Below are 7,939 nucleotides of genomic sequence, written 5' to 3' on the forward strand. Positions count from 1 at the left end.
AACTCCCATAATTCCAACATGTCATGGGAGGGACCTAGTGGAAAGTAATTGAATCATGGGGGCAGATATTTCCCATGCTGCTCTCCTGATAGTGAGTAAGTCTCATGAGATCTGTTGGTTTTATAATGAGGAGTTCCCCTGCACAAGCTTTCTTTTGCCTGCCCCCATGTAAGGTGTCCCTTTGCTCTTCCTTCATCTTCTGCCATGATTGTGAGGCCTCCCCAGCCATGTGGAACTGCAAGTCCATTAAATCTCTTTCCTTTATAAATTACCCAGTCTCAGGTATGTCTTTATTAGCAGCTTGAGAACGGACTCATATACCCCATAAGACACCAACATTAGCCATGCTGCTAGCATGAAATAATAAGCATCAAGGACAACAGTGGACAGCAACAGTAGATAACATTTATGTGGTGTTTATTTGTGCAGAGCATTGTCCTAAGGGCTTTCACTTGTACTAAGTGCCTACATATGATAATTCATTGTTATCATCTCTGTTTCACAGGGAAGACAACAGAGGCACAGAGTGGATAAGTGACTGGCTCAAGGTCACATAGGCATCAAGTAGCAGGTCTGAGGTTTGAACCCAGGAAGTCTGGCTCCAGAGTCCGTGCCTTTAACCACTACATTATCCTGCCAGCATGAGAGGGGCACTTATCCTAGCACCAGTGTTCCACTTTGGACCCTAGAGGCTAACCATCACCATATCAAGCCCGCACTTGGCAGAGTCTGCTTCTCACATTTGGTCCGCCTCCTTTTATTATTTAGGCTCATGTCTTTCCTTTCTACTAATATATAAGTGCCTTTCAGGGCTTGAGCTTTTTTTTTTTTTTTATCTTTATGTCTGGAACATGAGTGCTCCATGGTTAAACAAAATGAACGAAAAACTTTCTTTCCATTCACTACCTTCTGGCTTACCTACACCTTTCTCAAAGAGTGTGACTCAGAATAAAAATTCGGTGACCAGTGTCAGATTGACACAGATGATGATCTCTTTCTTCCTGTAAGTTATATTTCAATTAATATAGTCTAAAATTACATTTGATTATCTAGCAGCCACAAATGCTTTTATATGTGTGTGTGTGTGTGTGTGTGTGTATGTGTGTGTGTGTCTTTGTGTCAATTTAATTTCTCAATTCTTGCTTACTGTATAGTTACAAATTGTACCTTCCATCCTTATGGGTTGTTTATATTGGAGGATCAAGTTGTATTACTTCCATTTATCTCCATCAAATTTTGTCTTATTAGATATAGGGTGTAGTTTTAGCCTACCATGATCTCTTGGGGTCCCTTCAGCCTCACCTGGCACACTCATAACTGTCAGTGTCAGTTCATCTACACACATGACTATTTGACTCTCTCCCTCTTCACTGGTGCTCTTGATAAACATGAAAGATGAGATCAGGCCTGACCTCCCACAAGAGCCTGTGTCCTAATGGGCTCACACCTTCTTTGAATGCTGTTCTTTAGCCAGTGACACGTCTTCTTGGTCTGTCTGCCTCACAGTCCTCATATCATGAGAAGATCTGCTGAAGTCCATATATAACTCCTGTATATCTTTACCATAACAGATCAGTATTCTTGACAGAAAAGGAATTTAGGTTAGCCTGACATGACTTCTTAGTTCTTGTGAAAACTTAGTTTTAGTACCAAAAAAAAAGGGTTACAGGTTAAAAGTTTAAAAAAAAAAAAAGTCTCTTCCTGTCTCTCCCCATCTCCATCCGCCTTTCAGCACAATATAAACTTCAAATGCCGTTTTCTATGTGTCCATTTGTTAAGAACGGAATTAAGGTCCTTGGAGGCTATTTCTCCTTCTTTTTCCTAAAGGGTAAGGGTGATGAACTCAGGATGGTATAAACTTGGTGACTAAGACTAGGTTCAGCTCCTCAGATTTCAGGAAAAGAAGAGAAGATGCAAGAAGGGTGGTATTCCTAAACATGACCAAATTATGAGAGAGAGGACTAGGGTATAGAGTGAGCTGAAAAGAGAGGACAGTGAGCTTCCTATTGCAAAGCATGGTGGATATTTGCCCCTAGTTTTCTAGAAGAGAGGTTGGTTTTGGCTTGGGGAACTGTTAAGAAGGAGGTTCCAGCCTAAAAAACAGGAACTAGTAATAATTTTCTTTAAAACCTTTCTTCAAGTGACATAACAAAAATAATAGATTAACATGTATATGTATCAGGAAGCATATTAAGTTGCTTTTTTTGAAATATAGCATGCATATAGAAGAGCACATACATTGTAAATATACAGCTCCCTTGTTGCAATTTCACAAACTGAACACATTATGCAGCATCACCCAGATCAAGAAACAGGATTCCTTTACCCCTTTGCCTTCTTCTAGTCATTAACCACTATTCTGACATTTAACAGCATAAAACAAATAATTTTGCTTCTTTTTATGGTTTACATAAATGAAGCACATACAATTTGTGTTCTTCTGTGTCTTACTTTGCTCGATGTTGTGTACGTGAGATTCATCCACGCTTCTGTCTGGAGATGAAGAGCAATCATTCTCAAAGCTCTATAGTATTTTGAACGAATAAACTACAACTTATCCACTCTACTGCAGATAGACATTGGGTGATTTTCTAGGTTTTGGCTATTATGAATAGTGTTACCATGAACATTCTCATGCATATTTTCAGTTGGACATTTGTAAGCATTTCTGTTGGTATATACCTAAAAGGATAATTGTGGAGTCCTGGGGTGAAAATGTTCAGCTTTAGTAGATACTGCCAGCATAATTTTCCAAAAGTAGTTACATTTTATAGATTTTAAATTTAATAAAGTTCAAAACTGCCCTATGAGATAGGTATTATTCCCCCCCTCCCCTTTTTTTTTTTTTTTGATGAACAAAGACTCAAGAGAGTTGTCCAAAGTTCAGTAGCTATAGAAACGAGACTCTGGGTTTAAATTCAGCTCTGCCTGCCTCCAAAGCCCATGTTCTTTCTCACTACTCTGAACTACTTTTGTATCTTTGAGAGAATTCATGACTTAACCTCCCTCACTACCTGCAGTAGAGTCTTTGCTGTTGTATTAAGGTAGATAGTGCTAACTATGTGAGGTTGCCCTAATGGTGTGGTGTCTGGAGAGGTATAGTTTAGTTGAGGGAGCACATTTCTGAGGTTCTTGTATAAGAACAAGCCTCTGTCCACCTCCAAAACACACAAGGAGAGAAGAAACATGCCCGTATCCTATGCCTTTGTTCAAGTGCATGGGCGAATGGGTGTGGAGAGCATTGATGGCGAAGGTGGGTAAGACACGAGGCTCAGGTTACAGGGAGTCCTTCTGGGTGTAGGTGGCCATATGAGATGGAAGCTTCTGCTAGTTTGTCAGTGACAAGAGTTTTTTTTTTATGGTTCAGTATTAGGAGTGTATGAGTCAGGGCTCTTGGTCACAACCCAACTCAAACTTGCTGAAGGAAAAAAAGTTTTGGTTCATGTAATGGAAGTCACAGGATTCATTGGGCTTCAGTTCTGGCTGATCTAGGTGTTAAAACAACATCACTAGAAATCTGTTTGTATCTATTTCTTGGCTCTGATTTCTTCTTTGTTGTTTTCATTATTAGACAAAATCCTCTCCAATGGTGGAGATGGATCATACTTCACCAGTAATGATGGTGTCTGTCAAGTTTGAGCTTCACTCTAATAATATGATGATGTGGTAAGAAGAGAGAGAGGATCCTTTTCACAATAATTCCAATGAAAGTCCCAGCATTAACTCAAATTCAACTTCAAGTTTGGGTGAGAGACCCATCTTGAAACTAATCATTGTGGCCAGGAGATTGGAATGTCCCAGTTGACCAAACTGAGATCATATGATTTGGGATTGGGATGAACCTTACCTTGAATGACACAGAGCAAGTTTTGTGGTGAAAATCATTTATCTGCAAAGTGGGGTGAGGGGTGCAGGGAACATGGGGCAAAACCACCAGAGAGCCATTGGAGAGATTTTCCAGTTCTGGTGAGGGCAGGTCATAAGAAGCTGCTGGAAGAAAACCTGATAAGCCCCGCCTGGGGACTGTGGGATGCCCACAAAGGCTGGGCAGAAGATCAGTCATCATCATGACTTCCTAAATAAATTCCACTTCTAGACACAGTCCGACTTCCTTGAGTCTGTCTCAAGCTCAGCTAAAGCTCCAAGCAGTTGGAAAAGGGAGCAATGGAATTGGGAGGAGGGATGGGGAGGGCAAATGGCAGCCAGATCTTCTGAGCCACCCTTGTGGCAAATAGCCCACATGTCAGAGTTGTGTGAGCCCCCCCACCGCACCACCCTGTCGCCTCCTAAGCAGCCGGCTTATGAGACATTTGCAAAGATGTTAACCCCACAGAAAAAGTGTGCCGTTCGATAATTATGTAAATTAGCTGGCAATTAGATAATGTCACTCACTTTCCCTCTCTTGCTTGATTCCCACACAACAGACAAGTGTTCTGAGCTTCTGCACCATCCCGGGCCCTGCATGCAGGCTCTGGGGCAAACCACCTGTGTGTGTGGCTGCCTGCATTCTCCTATGGCTCAACAGAGGGTGGAAGTTGTCTGGTCAGGTGAAGAGGGCTCCCTGGCTCCTGTTTTGCCATTTCTTGAGTCTGGCATGCCCTACCAGAGGGCCAAAGAAGGCTGAAGCATAAACGTTGGCAGCAGTTGGAGGCCTGCAATATTTAGTGTAAGGGCATCTCTAGCTTTTGGCCATTTTGGCAATTTCCCAGAGGCAGCATGAATGTCCAAAACCAAGAATAAAATGGAAGGGCTGTAGGAAAGAATGTGGATAGACCATCGAGGGTTAAGTCTACATAAGCCCACTTCTGATGTTATCACTTCTGAAACTAGATTCTGCCTGTGGGAAAGAAAGCTTGGGTTTCCTCAGCCAGCCTTTTTGATCCCCCACGATGCAGGGCAGGGAACGGTGGTATCTTCAGTGCTGGTCTGGGCTGGAGGGGAAGGACAAGGGACTGAATAAATGGAGAGGCTCAGCCAGGAAGGGGTGTGTGGCCCCAACAAAGCAGGCTAGGTAAGTGCCCATGATCTTCCCCTAGAAGGGAATGTTTCTGGGCAGCACAGTTTTTCATTCAAGGGTTTCCCCAGGTCACTAAGCCTGTGCTGCCTTGCTCATTGGGGTCATGTGAGGTTGGCATCCAGAGAGGCATGGGGGCTCAGGATTGCCGTCTTTGTGTAAAGTCGGGTTATATGGAGGCTACTGCATGGAACAGAAGTCAAATAATCCACAGGGATGCTTTTCCACTTCTGCTTTTACTGTTCATTCTGTCTACAAGTGCTTCCCAAACTCCAGCTCCATGATGAGGCCCTGTGGCAGGCACTGTGTTGAAGCAGTCATTGCCTCCAGGGAGTTCCCCCATAAGAAATCTGGTTCCAGAGCCTGGGCTCTTAATTGCCATGCTTTACTGTCTCTGAAGTAAACTTGTCCCTCACTAGTTTGTGACGCCCTGGAGGGTGAGATTGGTGTCTTTATTCTGCTTTGATCCGGTAGTGCCTGGAATGAATTGGAGCTCAATCAATAGTTGAATTGAAGGGTTTTCTCTTTTCATTGAGATGTTGCTCTTTGACTTGGTTGGCATACCTCACCTCATACAAGGGTCATATTCTTAGAAATTGAGTCGTGTTTCATGTCCTAACCTCCTGTTATCCACGTCTGACTTCGTATTGTCCACTTACTCCACTCCAACAGCACCCACCTCCTGCTGTTCTTCAAATATACCAGCTTACTCCAGTCTCAGTTCTTTTGCATTGACTATTGCTTCTGGAACATTCTTTCCAGATACTTACGTGGCTGATTCCCTCACACTCTTTCAAGTCTTTTCTTTTTTCTTCCTTTTCTTTTCTTTTGAGGCACAGTCTTGTTCTGTTGGAACAAGTGGATGGAGTACAGTGGCACGATCTTGGTTTACTGCAAACTCTGCCCCCTGGGTTCCAGCAATTCTCCCTGCCTCAGCCTCCTGAGTAGTTGGGATCACAGGGGCCTGCTACCAGGACTAATTTTTGTATTTTTAGTAGAGACGGGGTTTTGCCACGTTGACCAGGCTGGTCTTGAACTCCTGACTTCAGGTGATCCACCCGCCTCGGCCTCCCAAAGTGCTGGGATTACAGGTGTAAGCCACCGTGCATAGCCTCAGGTCTTTACTTAAATTTCACCTTCTCAAAGACTCTTTGTGGTATGTGCCTTTTTTTCTGGGATGTAAATACTCCTTGCCTGTTTATTTCATGCTACCAAAGTCATGCCAACCAGGTCAAAGTTTTTGAAATTTTAGCAGTTTGCTCTCACAAGCCTTTGTGAGTTGGCACCAGCACACTCCTGTGTCCATGTCTCAGCTGAGCATCCCTTGAACCACTGGGGGTACCTGTGTGTATGGTAAAAGGACTTGATAACAATAACTTGAGCATACCCTGAGAATGACCCTGCATGGCAGATGCACTTAAATATATGTCCCAAACTAGGGAACCTGGGAGTGGCCAACCAGGAGATTCGTTCCTTCTCTATGAGCAACATATGAGCCCCTGGTCGGTCCCATGGAACACTGGCTATACAGAGGATCAAGGCCCTTTGTTTTAGGGTAAATGAAGGTTGCCAGATAGGGACTGTTATGGGGAGGGTGCTAAGTAAATATGCTGTGTAAACTGCATGCTTTTGCAAGCAGTTGCAGCTCTCCTACCCAGCTCTCCACCACTGGACTCTCCTCTGGATGTAAGCTCCCAATAAAACTCCATGTCTCGTTTGCTGGCTCTGGGATTCTTCTTCTGCCTCTTGAACCTGGTACCTTCCCTGTCAGAGTCTATGGAAGTTTGGCACAGCACCTGTGCCACACTTTAGGGAACATTGCTTGGACAAAGGCTTTTATAGAACAAAGGCTTTCCTTATGATGGATTTAATCAGCCTCTTGTTGGTTGGGTTTGTTTGTTCCTTGGGAATAGGTGCTTGTTCCTGGTTAAGGAACAACAGCTTCTTCTTCAAAGAAGGGGTAATAACTAGCTTTGCTGATGTGGTTATCATAAAAATAGTGGATAGCAATGTTCTGATGGAGACCATGGTGAATTATCAAATGTGCCAGGTAATAAGCAGCAACCTGCACAGCTCCTAGAAATCACACTCACTGTTTGATCTGAACAGAGAACTTAGTTAGGTGGGCCAGAGTCTGCCCTCAGAAACCAAACTGCATGCTGGTACATTTCTAACTGTTTCTAAATAATCATAAAATACATGTAATATACTCTAGGTCATTCGGAACCATCCAGTATCACTCTAGAAATTTCTTAACTATTCAGTTGTCATCCATTCTGCAGTTTTCATAATCTGTTTTAGTATTTTTGTTTTTACACATTGCTCACTCTATAGCCATACATACATCCACACATACACAGACATACACAAATAACCCCTCCTCCTGTCCCTTCCCACTTCAGAAATAAAGGAAGAAACCTAGGATTTGTTGGTCACCTACTATGTATAAAGCCTTATGTGGCTGGTGGCAGTGGCTCATGCCTGTAATCCCAGCACTTTGGGAGGCCTAGGTGGGCAGATCAGAAGTTCAAGACCAGCCTGGGCAACATGATGAAACTCCGTTTCTACTAAAAATACAAAAATTAGCTGTGCGTTGTGGCGCATGCCTGTAATTCCAGCTACTTCGGAGGCTGAGGCAGAAGAATTGCTTGAAGAGGTGGAGGTTGCAGTAAGCCAAGCTCATGCCACTGCATTCTAGCCTGGGCAAAAGAGCGAGACTCTGTCTCAACAAAACAAAACAAAAACAAAAAAAGCCTTATGCTAGGATTGATTCCTCTCTTCAATCTTGGGAAGAGGCTATTATTTTCTCTACTTTACAAATGAGGAAATAGAAGCTCAAATAGGTTGAGAAATTTTCTCAGAGTGCCACATACAGGAGCTAGGATTCAAACTCAGCCTTTTTTTTTTTTTTTTTTTTTTTTTTTT

The sequence above is a fragment of the Rhinopithecus bieti genome, unplaced genomic scaffold (assembly GCF_001698545.2).
Source record: "Rhinopithecus bieti isolate Rb0 unplaced genomic scaffold, ASM169854v2 scaffold_11380, whole genome shotgun sequence".
In the NCBI taxonomy this organism is placed as follows: Eukaryota; Metazoa; Chordata; class Mammalia; order Primates; family Cercopithecidae; genus Rhinopithecus; species Rhinopithecus bieti.